Raw genomic sequence first — 19,129 nt, forward strand, 5'->3', positions numbered from 1 at the left:
TTCAGTTGCATTAAGTGATAAAGCTGGTAAAATCTCTATTAGTGGTTGGAAAGAACATGTGATTGTGTGTCTGAATTCTGGAAATACTGGTTAAGCATTTTTTCATATCTTTATCATGAGTTAAATGGGATACTAAATATCTCTAATTTGAAAATTTCAGTTTCAGAAAGATTAAAAGCATAGAGTTGCTCTACAAATTCTCAAATATAGCATAAGCTGGGTGCAAGATGACTTTTGAAATGAAGACTTAAAACTGGGAAAGAAAAATAATTTTAGCTACTAGCTTTTGTAAATAAACTATGCAAAAGACAGGCAAGTAGGAGACTGCCAGTTTAGCTGAAGCTTATTTCAGATATTTTTTAACCAACCTTTTCCCTCTTAACTATAGTTCAAGGAAAAAAATGATCTTTAAAGTCAACATTATTCACATCATGCATTTCTACATAATTCAAATTAAAGACACCATATATATTGAAATGCCTGTTTTTTTACTGTGATTTCTAATTCCAGATTATTCCATAACATTTAGCTGGGTTAGCTGAATAAGTGTAAGTTATCTTTAATAACTATCTGAAAACAGGTTTTGCAGTATGGAGAGTGACTGTCTGGAAAGATCTAAAATGTTGGAGAAAAAGATAGAAGAATGTACTGTGCCTTCAATAGTTCTTTTATCAAATAATTCTCTAGAACTATTATACCAATTGCACAATATAAATACAAAAAAAAATATTTAAGTGAAAAAAAAAATTGTTATAGTGTATATGGGAAACTGGTAATCACAGCCTGAACCTCTGATTAATCAGCTGAAGCAAGTGTCGAGTCAGCTGTGGGAGCACAGGTGAAGGTGGAGCTTGACTCCACCTCTCCTAGACTTCATTTAAGGGATGACCACCATGATGGCAGTATCTCTTTTGAGACTGCTCCTTTGTGGAGATCAGGTGACTAGCCTCAGCATTTTCCAGCTAGATCGAAGGCATCCGTATTGGTGAGTTTTTCCTATAAATGACCTTTGGATATCTATTACCACCATCCTTATATTATTTCTACCTTACATACTGAATATAGATATATTATTAGAGTATAATCAGGCAATAGGTGGAAATGACAGTGCCATCACAAGCTGACATACATAGTATCTAGAGAAATCCCTGAGGAACTGATTCAACAATATTTTTTTCATATTGTGTAAGATACTGCTTTGGTCAACAGACCTCATCACAGCCAGATCAGTGATTATAACTGCGTTTAGAAAAAATTATTGTCTTCAGGAGCCGTGCTTGAAGCCCATGGCCCCAAGTAGGCAGAAATTGGGTAGGGAAAAGGAAGGTGATAGAAAACAGAGGCTTCACTAGGAAGGCAGGTAAAATGCCCCTGTGATTTTGAGACATAAGGGATCTACTCAGAGGGTTAAAGAGTGCTCTAAATCCCCATACCTCAGAAAGCTGGTAAGGGAGACTCTCCTTCATGTCTGTGAAATACAGACCTTTTTTTTGATGTATGAATTTGAGATTGATCAGGAACCTGATTTTTAAACATACATCTGTATTTACTTTGCAGTGATTTTGTTTATTTAACTGCAAAATTCAGGTGCCTTGGAAGAATAGAGGGAAAAAAAGTCATTACTGGCAACAACAACGCACGCAACTTTCTACCAACAAAGCTTTGATTTTTTTTTAAAACAAACAAAACAGCTTATGAAGTTGAAAAATATCTATACATTATTTTATAATGTGGAGTACGCTCACATGCAAAATAGTCTGTTCATAGTGAAAATAGCTGGATTCTTTTGAGGGGGAAAAAAAAAAAGCGGTACTTTTCATGAAACAGAGGAGAACATTTATCCTCTTGCTCAATTTCCATTTAACCATAGGGTTTTTACCATAAATGGACATGCTCATGGTAGGAAGAGAACCTGAGTATGTTGCCACGCTGTTTTGATACAACAGAAGAGCTAGGAATGTTTGTATATTGTTAAACTGAACACTTTAATGGCTTTTGACTGTTAATCTGTCTTTTTGCTCTCCTTTCTTCCTCTAGAAATTTTAAATACATTTCCTTATTTATTTTTTTTATATCTGACTTGAGCTATTCAAGTTTTCTGCTTCTGCTCAATTACTAATTGCAGTAACCATAAAAATCTCTTACTAACTGCAAATTAGCTATCATTGTAGTCAGTTGTTATAAATTACTGAAGCATTACTCATTTTATGAGATCTGCAAGGATATAATCTTAAATACTTTAAAGAAGTTATAATCAGTCCAGTAGCATTCATAACATATGCTCATCAGGTAGCTTATTACACCACCTGTTTCATTTATGCTCTTCCTATAAATTTACACACTTCCAAAAGCAGAAATGATGTAGATCTGGATTTATGATTTATAACTTCATTCATAGCAATGATTGGATAATTATTCAATTTCAAGTTACCTACAGAAACAAAAACTGACATGTTTCATATGGCAAAATCTTGTCTTGACAACACACACTTCCTGGTAAAATGATGAATTGCTACTCTACAAAGCAGAACTATAACCTAGAGTTCACTGCCCATAGTTCAATTAGGCAGTCAGCGATCCAGTGAACTTGGACTACGATTCTGCAGAAAGAAATATATTTTAGATCATATATAAGATCACTGGTAGGTGGGTGTTTGGGTTTGTTGTTTTTTTTTAAGCTTAAAAATTTGGATGGATTTAATATGATGCACTGAAGAGAAACAGATAAAAACTTAGTAGAAATATTCCTGTCTGCTTTAATGACTACATAAAAAAGACAAAAACTTCTCTGTTATGAGAACTTGCAATAGGGGGACAAAACTTCTTGAACTGATAAGATATGTGAAGAAACAGTAAATCAGCAAACATGTCATTTAGTGAAATGGAGTCTGGATTGCTGTTATATGATTTCTTTTAATAATGCAGATAAGTAATACAGTGGGGTTAGCACAGGTTTGAAACTACTGCTAGTGAATGTTTCAAGTGATTTTTAAGCAAACAGTAAAATAGCTGACTACATGGTAAACAGTACATATAAACTGAAGGACAGCCGTACCATTGAGATGAAGATCTAGAAGGGCAGCAATAGTTGTTCTTTCTTTCTTGGAGGAGGAAAAAGATGTAATCTAAGCTACAGATTCTTCTTACTTCCCTCCCTTGGACTAACATATTGCTCCAAGGACATTAGGGAGATGGGCTCCACAGACCATGATATCAATTGCCAGGCATGCTGTGGAGGAATTGAATGCATCATTTGCTTACTTCTGGCACCTATTTGGTTGTCTGGAGAGGGACTGTACCATTCTATTTTCTCAGGGGAACTATAGTTCTGTTACTCTTTGAGTAGTACAATATAACCCTGACTTCAGTGTTTTCAAAACTAATAATTCAGAGACCCTCAAAATTAGAGATCATGCCATGTCAAATGCAGTCTTTTCTATTAGTCTATGAATTTTCAAAGAGGGTTTTGGTTATAACTACAAGATTTTTTCCATCTGTTTTTACTTCCTGTCAAGTATAGCTGGCAACAAGAAACATCCTTAGTAATCACAATTTTCAATGACAGATTTTCATTGATCTGTGTGGTGATTTTTACTTTGATTGACAGGGAATGGCATACTTAGCCTATTCCCCAAGGGTCTCTGCATAATCTGTGTAATCATTTGTCATACTTTTTTCTACTGAATACGCTAAGAACAAGGATAGAATAGACACAGTTAGCTTAAGATTTATTTTCAAAAATGATAGTTCATAGCCTTTCTGCTTTCTTTAAAATGTCCTTCTGTTTCCTGATTCTTTTTAAACAAATCACTTTATTGTATTGCACCATTGTTGTTCATGCCAGAAAAAAATTACCTGATGGACTTTTCATTGTCCTGGTACTGCTTAAAGGAAATATTCTAAAATTGTCTTTAAAATGAAGGAAATGTTTAAAATATAATTGTTCTTTCTTTTTGCAAATAAATAGAGAGAAAAATAGTTAGCTGAAAGCATCGCCATCCCGATGTAGCCATGCTTAAATAATACTAAGCATTGAATGAGTCTGCACAAGATAATTGAGCAATTTTAAACTATGATAATATGGTCTATGGTTTTGTATGTGAGTGTTTAGAAGATTAGGTTCTAACACTAAGTTGCTAGACCTTCAGTGATGATAGCACTTTAATTACTATTAAGAAATGTAAATTTTCAATTTTTTTTTGTGTTTGTCAAAATAATCATTAGTAGAATATTTATAAAGTAAGCTTTTGTTGCTGCCATTTATAGTAATTTGGATGCGTGAGTCTTAGTCATGCAATCTATTCATGTAAGTCACACCATTTGCTTTGAGTTTGAATATCAAACAAAAGACAATGCAATGTTGTCTTTTTTTAACAAGAAAATATTTTTAATAAAAAAATATCCCAATATCAAATAATTAAACTGATTGCAAAGTTAACTTCTAATGTGACTCTTATTATCTTATCCTTTAATCACTGGAAAATATATTTTGCCACTCTTTTGTTGCATGGTTATAACCCACACAATGAAACTCAATTAGGAAATTAGTGAGGCCGCACCCCTTCAATTTGATCTGCAGTGTGTCAAATTTATAGTGAATATCACTTCACAGGCAAGTGGTAGATTAAAGTCCATGGAAATGCGACTCAGCTAGTTTTGCTCAGTTCAAGATACATTGGAATTATAAGGCACATTTTAAATTAATTTATTAAATGTACTAATGCAGTGAAATCCCGGAATATAGTAAGCGATATATGTTTAAATAATTATGTTTATTTTTATATATTTTGCTTTGCTTCAATGTGAATCAACAGTGCAGCATGTCAGTCATTATTATGGATATCTTCTTTCAGTGTGCACTTGCAGCCCAGAAGGCTAATGGTATCCTGGTTTCTATCAGAAGTTGGATGCCCAGCAGGGTGAGGGAGGTGAATGTTCACCTCTATTCTGCTCTCATGAGGCCCCATGTGTCCATGCCTGGGGCCTCCGATACAGGAAAGATATAGAGGTTTTGGATAGGCTTGAAAGAAGGGCTACAAAGATGATCCAAGAACTGCAGCACCTCTCTTATGAAGATAGGCTGAAGGAATTGGGCTTGTTCAGCCTGGAAGAGAGAGGACTGAAAGGAGACCTCACTGCAGCCTTCCAGTATTTAAAAAGGGAGTTCATAAACATAACGGAAATCAACTTTTAACATGGGTAGATAGTGATATGACAAAAGGGAAAGCTTTTAAATTGAAGAAAAGGAGATTTAGATTAGATGTCAAGAGGAAGTTGAGTGGTGGGTGAGTGGGTGAATGGTGAGGAAGCTGAGTGGTGAGGTGCAGGAACAGGTTGCCCAGAGAGGTTGTGAATGCCCCATCCCTGGAGGTATTTGAGGTCAGGTTGCATTTGGCCCTGGGCATTCTGATGAAGTATTTGATCTAGGGTCTAGCAAGCCTGTCTGTGTTAAGGGGGTGTGGAAAGTGATGACTTTTGAAGACCCTTCCAACCCAAGCCTTTCTACAATTGTATGAAATTAATTACTTGAGTTGGAGGCTAAGTACAAGTCAGTTATTCATGGATAAAAGTAAATCTTTTATTATAATTAATATTTAGAAATGCTGACCTAAAAATTTATTTTACAGAGATATTAGGGAGGAATAGTTTAGATAAAATTGACTAACAATAACATTGCATGAATTTATTTTAAATACCAGGGCATGTTTTTGAATAGAGATGACTAATAATGCATATAAATTGATATATCAGGAGTAAAATGTTTACCTTGCAACAAGTCATTTTTCATTTATTTGATAGGCAGCCTCATATTATGTCAAAAAGTAACATCAAATACATAAATATGGTAATTAAGGTCTTTACAGTGGCTATGCAATCTTTCCTTTGACAGGGATTTACTGAATAATCTTAATATTCATCTTGTGTTTAATCACTGTAATTTGAACGGTTTTGTGAGGCTAGAAGGTCTTACATATGGCCTTCTTGGTGGGCTGTAGATACCTCTGTAAAGTAGAAAGATGTGGAATCTGTCACTTGGAAGTAGAAGATATTGAACTATATGGAATACAGGCAGATCTGATGAGATTTTGCTTTTTTTCCCTGCTCTGGGCAACTCTTTAACAATAGAATAAATGTCAGATTGTACTGTATTTGTTCCTGCTTTTTGATCAAATACGGGAGAAAGAAGAACCTACATAACTGACACTTAAAGGTTAGAAATGGCATTACATAGAGGTTTTGTACATGCTGCTTCTTATGAAGAATTTTGATGGTTACTAGTTCAGCTGAATAAATCAATTACATGCAGAAGTTCTTTGTGTTAGCTTATTGCCCATGACAGAGGTCGAAAAACTTCAGGACAGTTATCTATTTCCTTATCTGTACTTTATGCATCCTTATTGTAAAGCACTAAGAAAATAATTTGGAAGGAGGGAATGAGGGTGGGAAGAGGTCATATGTGGGGTACCTTCCGCACTGCAGCCTTCATGATAAGCTTTGGTTAGAAAGAATGAGAAGAGGGTCTTTTCCTTCATTAAAAGAAAAAGGGAAAAAATCTAGGAATGAATAGTCACTGGATACTTTGTTATAGAAGTTCTAATCACTTTGGGTTGGGCCAGTTCTCCCTTTCTTGAGACCTTAATTGAGGATCTATTAAAGTCTGAATTATGTTAAAATTTGAGTACTCTTGCTGCACATTATGTGGAGTGAATAATATGCTGGTCAGTGATTTTTATAGGAATTGTTTTGTCATTGTGGTATTTGTTCAAGCTTTTGAACTGATTCCTTACTATGTTTTTGATACTTCTTCATAGAATTTCTCTTCAAGAACAAAATCTTCAAAGTCTGTGCTGTCTCATTACCTTGAGGCCAAATATTACTGTTATAGCACATTGGGGTGATTAAAGTTCGGTATGTATTTTAATACCCTGTACAGAAAGAACTGGGCAGCTGAATCATGTGAACTTGGTATGAGTTAAACAGTGTTCAGTTGTAATAAAATTGTTGTTTTTAGCAGATGACCAATAGATCTGAATTTGTCTATAAACTGGTATGGATGGTATTGTTTCGGAATTCAGCTAATAGTAAACATCTGTTCAAGCCACAGTGTATTTTCCATAACTTTACTGTTCTTTCAAGACTCCTCAGTTGGTTGAACTCATACCATAAATTAATAAACTGCAGTCACTCATGCTTGTACCCCAGTCACTGTGAATAATTGGTAGTGCTTAAAAGTTTTGAAGATTTATTATCTGGGCAGGCAAATACACAGAATATCATATGTATTTTTTCAAAGACAAAAAATTACTTAAAGGACTGAAATTTATCTGGATCTTCAAATTCATCACAAAAAGATCTTCACAGAGCATTACTTGTCTTTTTCTTTGTCAAGTATGCTGTTATATTGTAAAAGCATTTTCATTCCTGTAACATATGTCATTTTGAGTAAACACTATGATAATGATGTAATCTTATACCTCCTTCCCTTGTATACTAACTTCAGAGTACAATTAGATATTTGGAGGGGTTAAGGTTCAAATAGGCTATGCTGCTCTCTAGATGACTTTTCAAAATCAGAATGCTGTTCAATATGCGTTACTTCTTATTGTTATCTAAAAAACATATATATGTTCAGATACAATTGCTCCACAATTACTCTTCAGGGAAGAAGGATTGCTTCCACTCCTAATGCAATAATCTTTGGAACCCACAAGAACTACTGTTATTAATCTTTGTCTTCTTCATTAGCAGTTTAAACACTAACTTGACCTATTAACAGAGCTGACTATTCAATAATACCCAATAAAAATGATGTTATTTTGGGAAAATAAGTATTCCTAAGTGATGTTAGGATTTGACTGAGCAGTATCTCTCGCAATGTCTGTCTATGCCAGATTCCACTGCAGCAGCTAGCTTTTCATCTGTAGGATTCGTCTCCCCATCTTTTTTCTTTTTTGTAAATATGTGCCTTGCACATAAATATTTCTGGAAATGAGTAATTTTCTGGACATTGTTTTCTTGAGTGTGACATTCTGATATTATACGGAAAGTTTGAGGTTATTTAATCTGCTTCCTCTATCTAAAAACATCTGTTTGACTCATAGGTTTCATTTCCTGAGATGAAATGAATTTAAATTTTCCGCTCTGATTTTTTTTGATTCACCGACTTGTCCAGAGTTCTACAAGCAACAGTTAAAGACATTATCAAAAGTACTATAATGTAAAAATACTCTAGTTGGATCCCAAACATTATTTATACAATTATGTTTCTACTCTTTACCTGATGGAAAAAGCTAATGGTATTAACTTTAAAATAGAAAATTGTATGGTTAAAAAAAGATAATACAGTTTTGGAGGAAGAATTACTTTTCTCTCTGTGTTTCTTCTTGAAAATTGTTATAGCAATCAGTATTTCCCATATCTATGAGCCATCATAATTCTGACAGTGTGAATGTTCTGAAGACAGAATATTTGTACATTACATTTGATTTTTTTCACAACTGATAGCGAAGCTTGAAAAATGTCTTCCTAATGCTGTTTGATTTCATTTATTTAATTCACATTTCTTTATTTATTATACATTTGTAGTTCAATTTTTAAATTTTATTATGATTTTTATTTCTACTACTCTCCAAAGCAAGCAAATCAACAGTGAGAAGAGGAGCATTGTGTTTTCAGCTCTGATTTCTCAGAGGCAGAAATTAACTAACTAAAGAAAGACAGTTTCAATAATCAGGATGGTGTTTGCTTTGATGAAGAAACAGAACTGACTTAAAAGTTATTAAAACAGATTTTGAAAGCAAACAAACTGAAGAAAAGCTAAATGTTCTCAATAGGAGACCAAGTTCACTTAGCAAAAATGCTTTTTAGCACAAAGAAAGTGCAGAGAAACTGTGTTGGTGTTTTAACCAAAGCCTTGCCACTTACCTAGGAAAAAGCATCTTTTTCTTGGAAGATTATTTCATGATCTGAAGATACATCTAAGTTAAAAGTAATTTAGATCAACAGAATAGATACTTTGTCTCTGTTTACAGTCTTGATGCTTGGCTTAATTAATAAAAGATCAGTGTTAATAATCAACTTTTTGACAGGAAACCACAGCAAATTAGTGAGTGCAAGTCAAGATTATGTTTATAGAAAAATACTGAAGAATAAGAATCATTTTAAAATGGAATTTAAGAACCTTCACCACAACCAGTAATTTAGAACTGAATAGTATGAAAGTTTCGCCCTGCATCCCATATCCCATCCCAGTTCTCGTGAATTTACTTTTTTTTTTTTTTAAATCAGTAGCTGCTTTTAGAATAGCACGCAATTAAAAGGTAAAAATTTATTTGCTTTGAATCTTTTTTTAAAAAAGATTTTTACCAAGGAACTTCAAGGTTGAGTGTGCCTCTGTAAACAGCCATTATTAGAGTGCAGACACATATTTGAAGATGAAGTTGCTAGGACGAGGCACTGAGATAGAATGTTGATTGGCACTCTATATATGTCACAGTTGAATAAGCAGAAAGAGAGATTAGGTAGGATCAGGGATTATCTGCAATAGTGATTAAATCTGTCGGTCTTGTCTCACAGCTACTGCTCTCAGCTGTTGTTCCTCAGAAACCTGATGTGTGCATTACTGATGTTAACAGATAATTCATTCTCAATATCTTCAATAAAAAGTAAAGAAAAAAATAAAGAATTTTGTAACACATGTGAAATATACATGCTAATGCAGAACTGTAAAAATACAGTACTCAAAAAGAATGAGTTCAAAGAAAATGTTTGTTGAAGTAAATTTACTTAGTGAATATCACAAAGTAAAAAGCTTGCTAATGTTTATGAACTAAACAAAGGTTCTCAATTTGAGCAGATCAAAACTAATCAGATCAATGAGGCAGTCTGAGAATTGCATATTGAGCTGAATCAGCTGCTCAAGTGAGCACCTGTGTGGTACTGAATAAGAGTTACATGCTTCAGTAGAAATCTCTCCAAGGTCTCATGTGGTCAGCTTCCTTCAAGAGAAGAGTCTGTATATACAATCCAGAAATAGGGAAAGGAATTAGCTCAGTTGTTGATAATGAATGAACTGTACAACTTGTATGGCCACCTGGAAGAGATAGTGGGTCATATTTTGTCGTTGAGAGTGGAAAGTAACCTTTATTTAGTCATGAACTGGTGTTTCAATATTTGACAAGGTACGTAAGGCTCTTGTATGCGGCTAAGTTGAACTAAGCCTTTGTTAAAAAATCAACTGATATGCTATTTACTATTAATATAAAATAACTCTCATTATACAATAGTGACAATTATCCTCTTGTTTGAGTGACTGCTTTAAGTATGTGTTGTATGTAAGAAACTGTTTCTGAAGATTATCCTGATGAGAGAATTTTGCTATCTACATTTTGTTGGTTACCAAAAAGATTATATGATATGCTCTTTAGGTCAGTATCTGCAGACTCTGAGCATTCTTGTTATATGTAGCAAGTACATAATTCAATGGAAAAAAAAAAAAAATGAAAAAAACCCTACAATGATTTGTTCTGGTGTTAACCTACTTCTTAACCTCTAAGATGAATCTATCATCTTATGGATGATAAATAATTCCTGTTACATAAAGATGCTATGTTGCTGTTATTGGGGAAGAATTTCTTTATATGGTTTAAATGTAGATATGCACACAAAGATGGAAATGCATGTTGTTTGTGTATTTTGAAGGAAGAATGGTTGCTGAAATTAGAATTCTGATGTTTGGTATATGATGCCTACAAAATCTGGAGAGAAAAACTGACAGGATGAGGTTCAGCAAGGCAAAGTGCTGGGTCCTGCACTTTGGCTGCAATAACTGCATGCAGTGCTATAGACTTGGGGTTGAGTGGCTGGATGTCTGTGAAGAGGAAAGGAACCTGGGGATGCTGGTCGATGCTTGGCTGAACGTGAGCTGACAGTGTGCTCAGGTGGCCAAGAAGGCCAATGGCATCCTGGCCTGTATTAGAAACAGTGTTACCAGCAGAAGCAGAGAGGTAATCATCCCCTGTACTCAGCACTGGTGAGGCTGCATCTTGATTACTGTGTTCAGTTTTGGGCCCTTCACTACAAGAAAGACATCAAAGCTCTGGAATGTGTCCAGAAATGGGCAATGAAACTGGTGAGGGGTCTGGAGCACAAGTGGTAAGAGGAGTGGCTGAGGGAACCAGGATTGTTTAGCCTGGAGAAGAGGAGGCTCACGGGAGACTTCATTACACACTACAACTTCCTGAAGGGAGGTTGCGATGAGGAGGGCAACAAACAGGACCTGAGGAAATGGTTGCAAGCTGTACCAGAAGGGGTTTAGATTAGACATAAGAAAGAATTTCTCTCAGATTGTGATCAGGCACTGGAATGGCAGCCCAGAGAGGTAGTGGAGTCAGCATCCCTGGTAGTGTTCAAGAGGTGTCTGGATGAGGAGCTGCAAGATAAGATTTAATGGTTTTTTGTAGCTACACTAATGGGAGGACCCTTGGACTAGATGATCCTGTAGGTCCTTTCCAACCTTGTGATTCTATGATTCTGTGAAGGAAACCTTCATTGGTTTGCCTTATAAATTTATTTCTAAGGCAAACACGATAACCACAAAGTATTGTATTCCTGTCCAGGTAGGATGTGGTGCTCCAGGGAGGTCTGGAATCCCAATACTTCTGCCCCATCAGAAGTAACTTGGTAGAGAGATGGGGGAACTGAGCTCTTTATTATCCTATTGAAATATACATAGTAAAACGTAAAGCAGTGGATCCTAAGAAATGAGATGTAAAGAAGTGAATACTGAGACTGCAGATAATTACTGCTGTCATTTGAATTACCAGTTATACTCAAATTTTTTAAGATTTTCATCCCAGCACACTAAATGCATCTTCCCTGCAAATGGGTGTAAAATGATGCTTAAGATACTGGAGCAACTCTGAGATTATCTCTCAGGTGTTGTTTTTGTTTTGTTTTGCTTTGTTTTGTTTTTGCCTCAGTCAGGGTGAATATGCCCATAAAAGCTAAGTAAAGGCTTAAGATTGAGTGACAACAGGAATAGTAATTTTTGCAGACAACTCTTCCCTGTTGAGCACATTTATCTATGCAGAAGTAATCTCTGCAAAACACATTTCTCATAAAATGTTCAAATTGTTTGCATGCCACTTTAAGACACCATCTATGCACAAAACACAGTCTTCACCATATAATTTTCCACTAGGAACTTGATGAGGTTTAACAAGAGCAAGTGTAGAATTTCACACCTGAGGAGGAACAACCACATGCATCAGTACAGGCTAAGGGATGACCTGTTGGAGAGGAGTTCTGCAGGTCCTGGTGGACAACAGGTTGGCTATGAGACAGCACTGTGCCCTTGTGGCCAAGAAAGTCAACAGTATCCTGGTGTGCGTAAAAAAGAGCATGGCCAGCAGGTAAAGGGAGGTGATCCTCCCCCTCTACTCTGCCCTAGTGAGGCTACATTTAGAGTACTGTGTCCAGTTATGGGCTCCCCAGTTCAAAAAAGACAGAGATCTCCTAGGAGTCCGATAAAGGGCCACAGTGATGATTAAGGGCCCGGTATCTCCTATAGGAGGAAAGGCTGACTAATTTTGATCTGTTCAGCCTGGGGAAAAGAAGACTGAGAAGGGATCTGGTTTATAAATATCTAACAGGAGGTAAAAGGAGAAGCAAAAGATTGAAGCCAAGCTATTCTTGGTAGTGCACAGAGGAGAGACAAGGAATAATGGCCTAAAATTTGAACATAGGAAGTTGTGTACTAACATGTAAGAGTGATGGAGCACTGGAACAGGTTGCTCAGAGAAGTTGTGTAATATTCTTCTGTGGAGATACTGAATACTTGTCCAGATGCCCATGTGACCTACTGCAGGGTAGTTTTTTTGGATGAGCAGTTGGGCTCAAAGATCTCTTGAATTCCCTATCAATCCCTACCGTTCTGCGATTTCACTACACTTTGGACTTCTCTATAGCTTGCTTCCCAGAGTTCTCTATATTTTCTGTAAAAGTACCCAGCAGAACTGTGTCCATAATATTTATCAAAGTAAATCCATTATCAGGCACATGAATATAACCTTTTCCTCATCTTAATTATCTATGTTATATGCAGAATATTGTATTTAAATACATTAATGTTGTATTTTAAATATTTGTATTCAGTGGCTCTTTTCTTAATTGCTGCCTGAAAAAGGAGAAAAAGAATACCAAATGGAACATGGTTAGAGATGTGTGTGTATGTTCCAATTAAGATCTGTCAGGATCTAGTAAAATACTGCTTATTAATAGCCAATATGTGGACGATGAGCATGGATTTGCTCCAATGAAATAGGGGACCTTGAAAGGAGAACAACTCAGTAGAACTCTGAGGATCAGTAGAGCTTCCATTCCTGAGTGCAGTGTGCAATTCTACATTTATAAAATTTCCTAATGAGTTATCAGATTTAAATTGATGTGGGAAATACAGTTCCCCATATTAACACTTTTTTTCTGCCCCCCCCCCTTAAAATAATACAAATAGCGAAGCAAAAAGAATGAAGGAAGTTTCTGTATTTCTATAAAGGGATGTGGAAAGAGTAATTACCTGAGAGAGATATTTCTAGGATTGTGTGCATGAATCCTTCAAAATAAGCACTTTCTCCCTTAGGATCTTAAAAAAAACTAAAATCCAGTTACAGATGCGAACTCTGTACAAAACCTTGTAACTTTTCTCTCTTAGTTGGATAGCTTTAAACCTATTTCTTTGACTGAACAAAATCCCACAAAAAATCAGTCTGTTTCTGCATGTTCAAAGGAGTCTTTGTTAAGAGAGAATGTCATAAATGAGTCTTGTCTTAGAGCTCTGAATATGATTTAAACCTCTCTTTAGGCTGTATTTTTTGCTAATGGAATTTCATATTACGTTAGGTTAACTGGGATGGATCACACTTGACAATGTTCTCCCTGCCAGTTCTGCTTGGTTATGAAATTTGGTTTGCTATATGAAAGCAGTATTCTGTCATAAAATTATTACACTAATTTTTTTTTTTTAATTTTTTTTTATTTTATTTTTTTTGTGAAATCATAAACTACTAGCGAAAATATCAGGGGCATTGTGGAATGAATAAATATATTTCATTTGCAAAAGAATTTTAAAAGACAGTGCTTTAATATTTAATGAACAATATATATTTTTTAAACAAGAAAACAATGTAGCTACATTCTTTGGGGTATATACTTACATTTACTTAGCCAAACTCTATCATAAGGAAGAAAGAAGTCATTCTATTCGGTGGGGGAAAAAAATCTGGTAGCTTTCACATGATTGGTTCATTCAACACAGGTTAACCTTTTTTTAGAAAGATGTATTATTTTTCAGATGCTTAGAGTATTGTATTTATGTCATAATCCAGGTTACTTTACCAACTACCTTATACAGTAGTGGAATGAATTTCCCTAAGGTGCTGAAGAAAAGCTTCTCAGCAAGGCATCCAAATGGGAAAACAAACAAACAAAAAAACAAAACAAAACAAAAAAACACCAACAAAACATATTGAATACTATGGTCACAGTGGAGTCAGTGAATATGATACTGCACTTGTGAACTACAACTCTTCTGTTTCTTCAAGCCTTTAAATCAGGCAGATCTTCAGTACCTATCTTCAGAGCTAAGTCAGTTTCATCTGAAATGCACTGATATCTAGTTCCAAAGTTTTAAATGCAAAGCCATGATGCTTATGGCCTCAGTTCTCAAGACTGCTGCAGTGGCTGAAGACAGCAGAGCTGCATTTCCCTGGGTATTTTCAGTGGAAAAGGGCTGCTTCGTGGCTCTGGTGCTCTTTTCCCATGGACTTGTAGAGAAGGAAGAAAGGTACACTTGTTACAACTAAACCAAATATTAGTATAAAGATGACTTTTGAAATTATCTGATACTGCAGAGTGTTTCCTGCAATGCTGAAAACACAGAAATAGCTTTGTACAAATTTATGGATTTTTGAAGAAAAACTTCTAGATAGAGAAAGAGGTGAAGTGACTTCAAAAACTTAATGCGTTGACGGTTGACATCTTCACTTGCTCTGCTTTTGCATGCATTGTAACCATTAGAGGTGGTTACTGCTCTTGTTAGCAATTGGAATCCCTTTAAAGAAAAATGTAAAATTCTGCTGTGTTCTTCCTTTCTCAGGCACGCTGTTGCTCTAGAGGGTCATTTTCAGCTCTTACCTTCATTTTCATCTCAATTCAGTTTTCTCATATTCAGCAAATGGTATTCCATACTTTTTCACTATTTAATGTACAATCATATATCTTTTGTAGGCTTTCCTGTTTCCTTCATCGTCATCACTGGATTCTGCAGATCTTTTGGGCTAGCACTTATTTCAGATAACAGTATAGTACCTGGCATTCAGTGTTTGGTGTTCTCAGGAGGCAACATCTCAAACTGGTTTTTGCTGTTCATCTAACATTTGTACAGAAGATTGTCCTTGAAGAAGCATGGCTATTTGCATGTCCAGGTGAATGATTTTTCCCTCACATCCTAACATTTGTGACAGAAGGATTGCTTGACCATCTCATATGTATTGACTTATCTGGAAGTCAATGAGAGTTTTAGTAGGCAAGGAGAGAAAATATTTTTAAAATAATCTTTTAAAGGATAACATTAGAGGAGAAAGACAGAAAGAGTAAGGGCTGTTCTTCCAGAGGCACAGCAGAGGCTGGATGGGCTTCCTGAGGTGCAGAGGTGTGGGGGACCTCAGCCCACCTCAGCTGCTGGCAGGCCCCAGGGGAACAATGTAGTATGCAGCTGGCACTGGTACTGCTGGGGTGACAGAAGATGGGTAATGAATACAGAAATTCCTGATGATCTTACAGATGGACCAGAGCTGTCTTTATGAAGACATCAGCTGAATGAGGAGTGTGCCTCCAGTGGTGCGGTGGTTAAGGATGCCACTTTGCAACACTGGAGGCCCTGGTTCGAATCCCCCCTGTGGCACAAGTGGTAGAAGTGCTGCTCTGCTACACAGGAGGCTTGAATCCTGATGGTTGGACTCGATGATCTCTAAGGTCCCTTCCAACCCGCACAGGACTATGATACATGGGGATAATCTAACCGTGTTTATTGCTTCTTCCATTTAGAATCACAGAATCATAGAATCACCAAGATTGGGAAAGACCGCCAAGATCATCCAATCCAACCATCCACCTGCCGCCAGCATTTCCACACTAAACCACATGGCTCAGTACAATGTCTAAACATTTCTTGAACACCTCCTGGGACAGTGAATTCACCACCTTCCTGGGCAGCCCATTCCATCACCAAACCATTATCTTGAAGATGTACCTCCTAACATCCAACCTGAATCTCCTTTGGCACAACTTGGGGCAACTCATATCTACTGTGACAGCATGATCTAGAGACAGGAAAATACAGATCATTCTTTTGTCAGAAAATGAATTGACAAGAGTGTTACTTTCCATCTGTATCAGTATAAATCATAATCATTCCTATTCAATGTTTTCAATTACCACAATATATTTATTGAATAATTAAACCCAATATGTTAATGGCCCTATGGAGCAACTGAAGAAACCAAATAACTGTCGTAGATAATTTCTGATAGATAGGGCTCATGTACAGACCAGGTACTTTATGCAATAAAATGCTGTAAAATTTTTGCTTTTGTTTTATTGGGCTATTAAGTCCTCCATTTCTATTTTCTGTGGATGGATAGATGGATAGCTTGCACTCTAGCATATTGACATGCAGTAGTACTACGCATCACACAGATGTGAGGGATGTTTTTATGAGGACTTGTAGTGACAGGATGAGGAAATGCTTTTAAACCAGAAGAGTAGAGACTAGTCATTAGGAGGAAATTCTTTACTTTGAGGGTCATGAGATACCAGTACAGGTTGCGCAGTGAGGTTGTAGATGTCCCCTCCCTGGAAGCATTCAAAGCCAGGCTGCATGGGGCTTTGAGCAACTTCATCAAACCAAACCATTCTATGATTCTATAAAATGTGCAGATGCATCTGCACAGCTCTCTAAACACTCCAAGCAAACTATGAGTCAGCATCAATCTAGAAGCCATGTAAATGTGGCAGCATACTCCTGATTCATGGTAAATATAGTCTGCATTTACTAACCAAAAGAAAAGAGCCTACTGGTCTTTTTCAAAAGGTAATTTATTCTGATTTTCTTTTCAAAGACTGTGTTGTTATACTTGAGAAAAAGAAGCACTTGTTATTTTTCATAAGTCACATTACAAAAGCAGATCCTAACAGCGACTCTCTTGCTGCTTTCATTAAGCAAAGACAAATATAAGTATGAACACTGCCATGCTGGGACTCAGCAGCACCATTGTGGAAAACACACAAATCCTATTTTAATCTCTGCTGTTCTAGTGTCATTTAGTTCATTCAATCAAATAGTAGAACTCTGGATACATAGCCCTGCTCACAGCTATTAAATTTGGCAAAACGCTACTACAGCCTGTTTGGAATTTTTAAGCAGTTAAACACACAAAGGATATGTGAAAGGGCATATACTTAAGTGAGTGCATAGATTAGGTTAGATTGGAAAAGAATGTAGCTCTACAGATTTTGGAATGCTTGTTAAATTTCTTATTTCTGTATTAATTAAAGGTTTGCAGTGCCAGTTGTGCACTCATTTTTAGATTAAAGTGCTCCTGTGATTGGAACCTCTCCATGAACAAATAAATACATGTAATGTTCACATGTAAGTTTATATTTATACACAATTTGTATATATAAAGATATATACAATAACTTCTGATCATTCTTTTCCTAGTAATCTGCCATCAAATACTAAACTGGAGAACTGTTTTGTAGGATATTTCTGCTCATAAGTTGCTTTCTCATGTAATATACACAAAGTAGTCTGATGTGAGTTTCTCTATAAAGCTGGGAATTTTTTTGCTAAGAATTTTGTTTCAGATACTTTAGAATTACATTGCATATTAAATATTTTTGAAATGTACATAATTTGTATATCACATCTGTAAGTAACTTTATTTTTCTCTCCTTTCTTTTTCTTTTTTATTCCTTTTTTTTTCCCCCTGCAGAATACTGAAGAATAAAGTGAGTGTATTACAAGAAAAAGCTGCTATGTTATACACAAACATTGTAGGCTTTTTTCCAGACACATTCATGCAAGTACGATAACCATGGATCTGGTTTATGTTTAGCAAATACACTAAGACATCTAGTCTTTTCTGCAATATATGTGATTTGTGTTTCATATTCAAAAGAATAGAAAAATGTTCAGTGTCTGAGCAAAGGCTCATGGTACATTACATTTCATATGTAAAGAAAAAGGGTGATCAAAAGGTGTTTTTATTGTAATATAGTGGTGTTATTCATGAATACTAGACTTCTCTTTTTTTCTCTTTTTTTTTTTTTTTTTTTTTCCCTGCCAAGGTATATCTGCTGGATGATAAGGAGGTGGGTTCATGCTGAGAAGCCAGTGCAGATAATAAAAGATGGTATTAGCTATAAACATGCTGTGCACTTTGGTCTGGCCCTGTCATTAATTTTCAGCAATGGTGCCAGAACGATTCTGAAGGCATGTTATCTTCCTTGCAATTAGTATTTCTTGAATGCTTATTGAATTGGTAAAAAATAGATATAATAACATCTCCCCTCACTCACATAATACCTTGCTTATACATTATCACCCCTGGGGAACTGTGGTTTCATTGGTTACAATGTTGTTTGCAATTCAAAAACTAATTAAGAGCTCTGTGCCAAAATAGCATGAGTATGATCTGAACAACACTATGTCGCCTTCTTAGACTCCAGCAGAAGATGCTTTATGTGGTTTACCTTAAATACAGTGACATAGAGATTAGCAAGGCATTTTTTCACTTTCCCACTGAAATTCATCACCACATTTAATGCCTGAGAACTGAGGCCATTTTGCCACTTCCACCATGGTTTTCTGTCTATTCAAAATGCTGTAATGTTACAGCATCAGTAGACACAGAAGTCCAAGGCCATCCATTCTCAAATTCTTCCTTTGGCACTTACAAACATACTGACATAGAAAAACAGTATTTTCCTGCTTTTATAACAGCAGCCTTCTCAGTATGAACATACTACTGCCCTGAAATAGCATTTCCTGTTTCAAGTTTGGGTTTTA

General features: G+C 35.9%; 1 long non-coding RNA gene across 1 annotated transcript; it reads left to right on the forward strand.

Moving 5' to 3' along the window:
• Positions 1 to 934: 934 nt before the first annotated feature.
• Positions 935 to 16,710, forward strand: LOC107313082 (uncharacterized). Its single transcript, XR_001554787.2, has 3 exons — positions 935 to 985; positions 15,286 to 15,482; positions 16,105 to 16,710. It is a non-coding gene; the product is annotated as an uncharacterized LOC107313082 (long non-coding RNA).
• The last annotated feature ends 2,419 nt before the right edge of the window (positions 16,711 to 19,129 follow it).

Source organism: Coturnix japonica, chromosome 4 (genome assembly GCF_054131305.1).
Source record: "Coturnix japonica strain WE chromosome 4, WE-NBRP24, whole genome shotgun sequence".
NCBI lineage: Eukaryota > Metazoa > Chordata > Aves > Galliformes > Phasianidae > Coturnix > Coturnix japonica.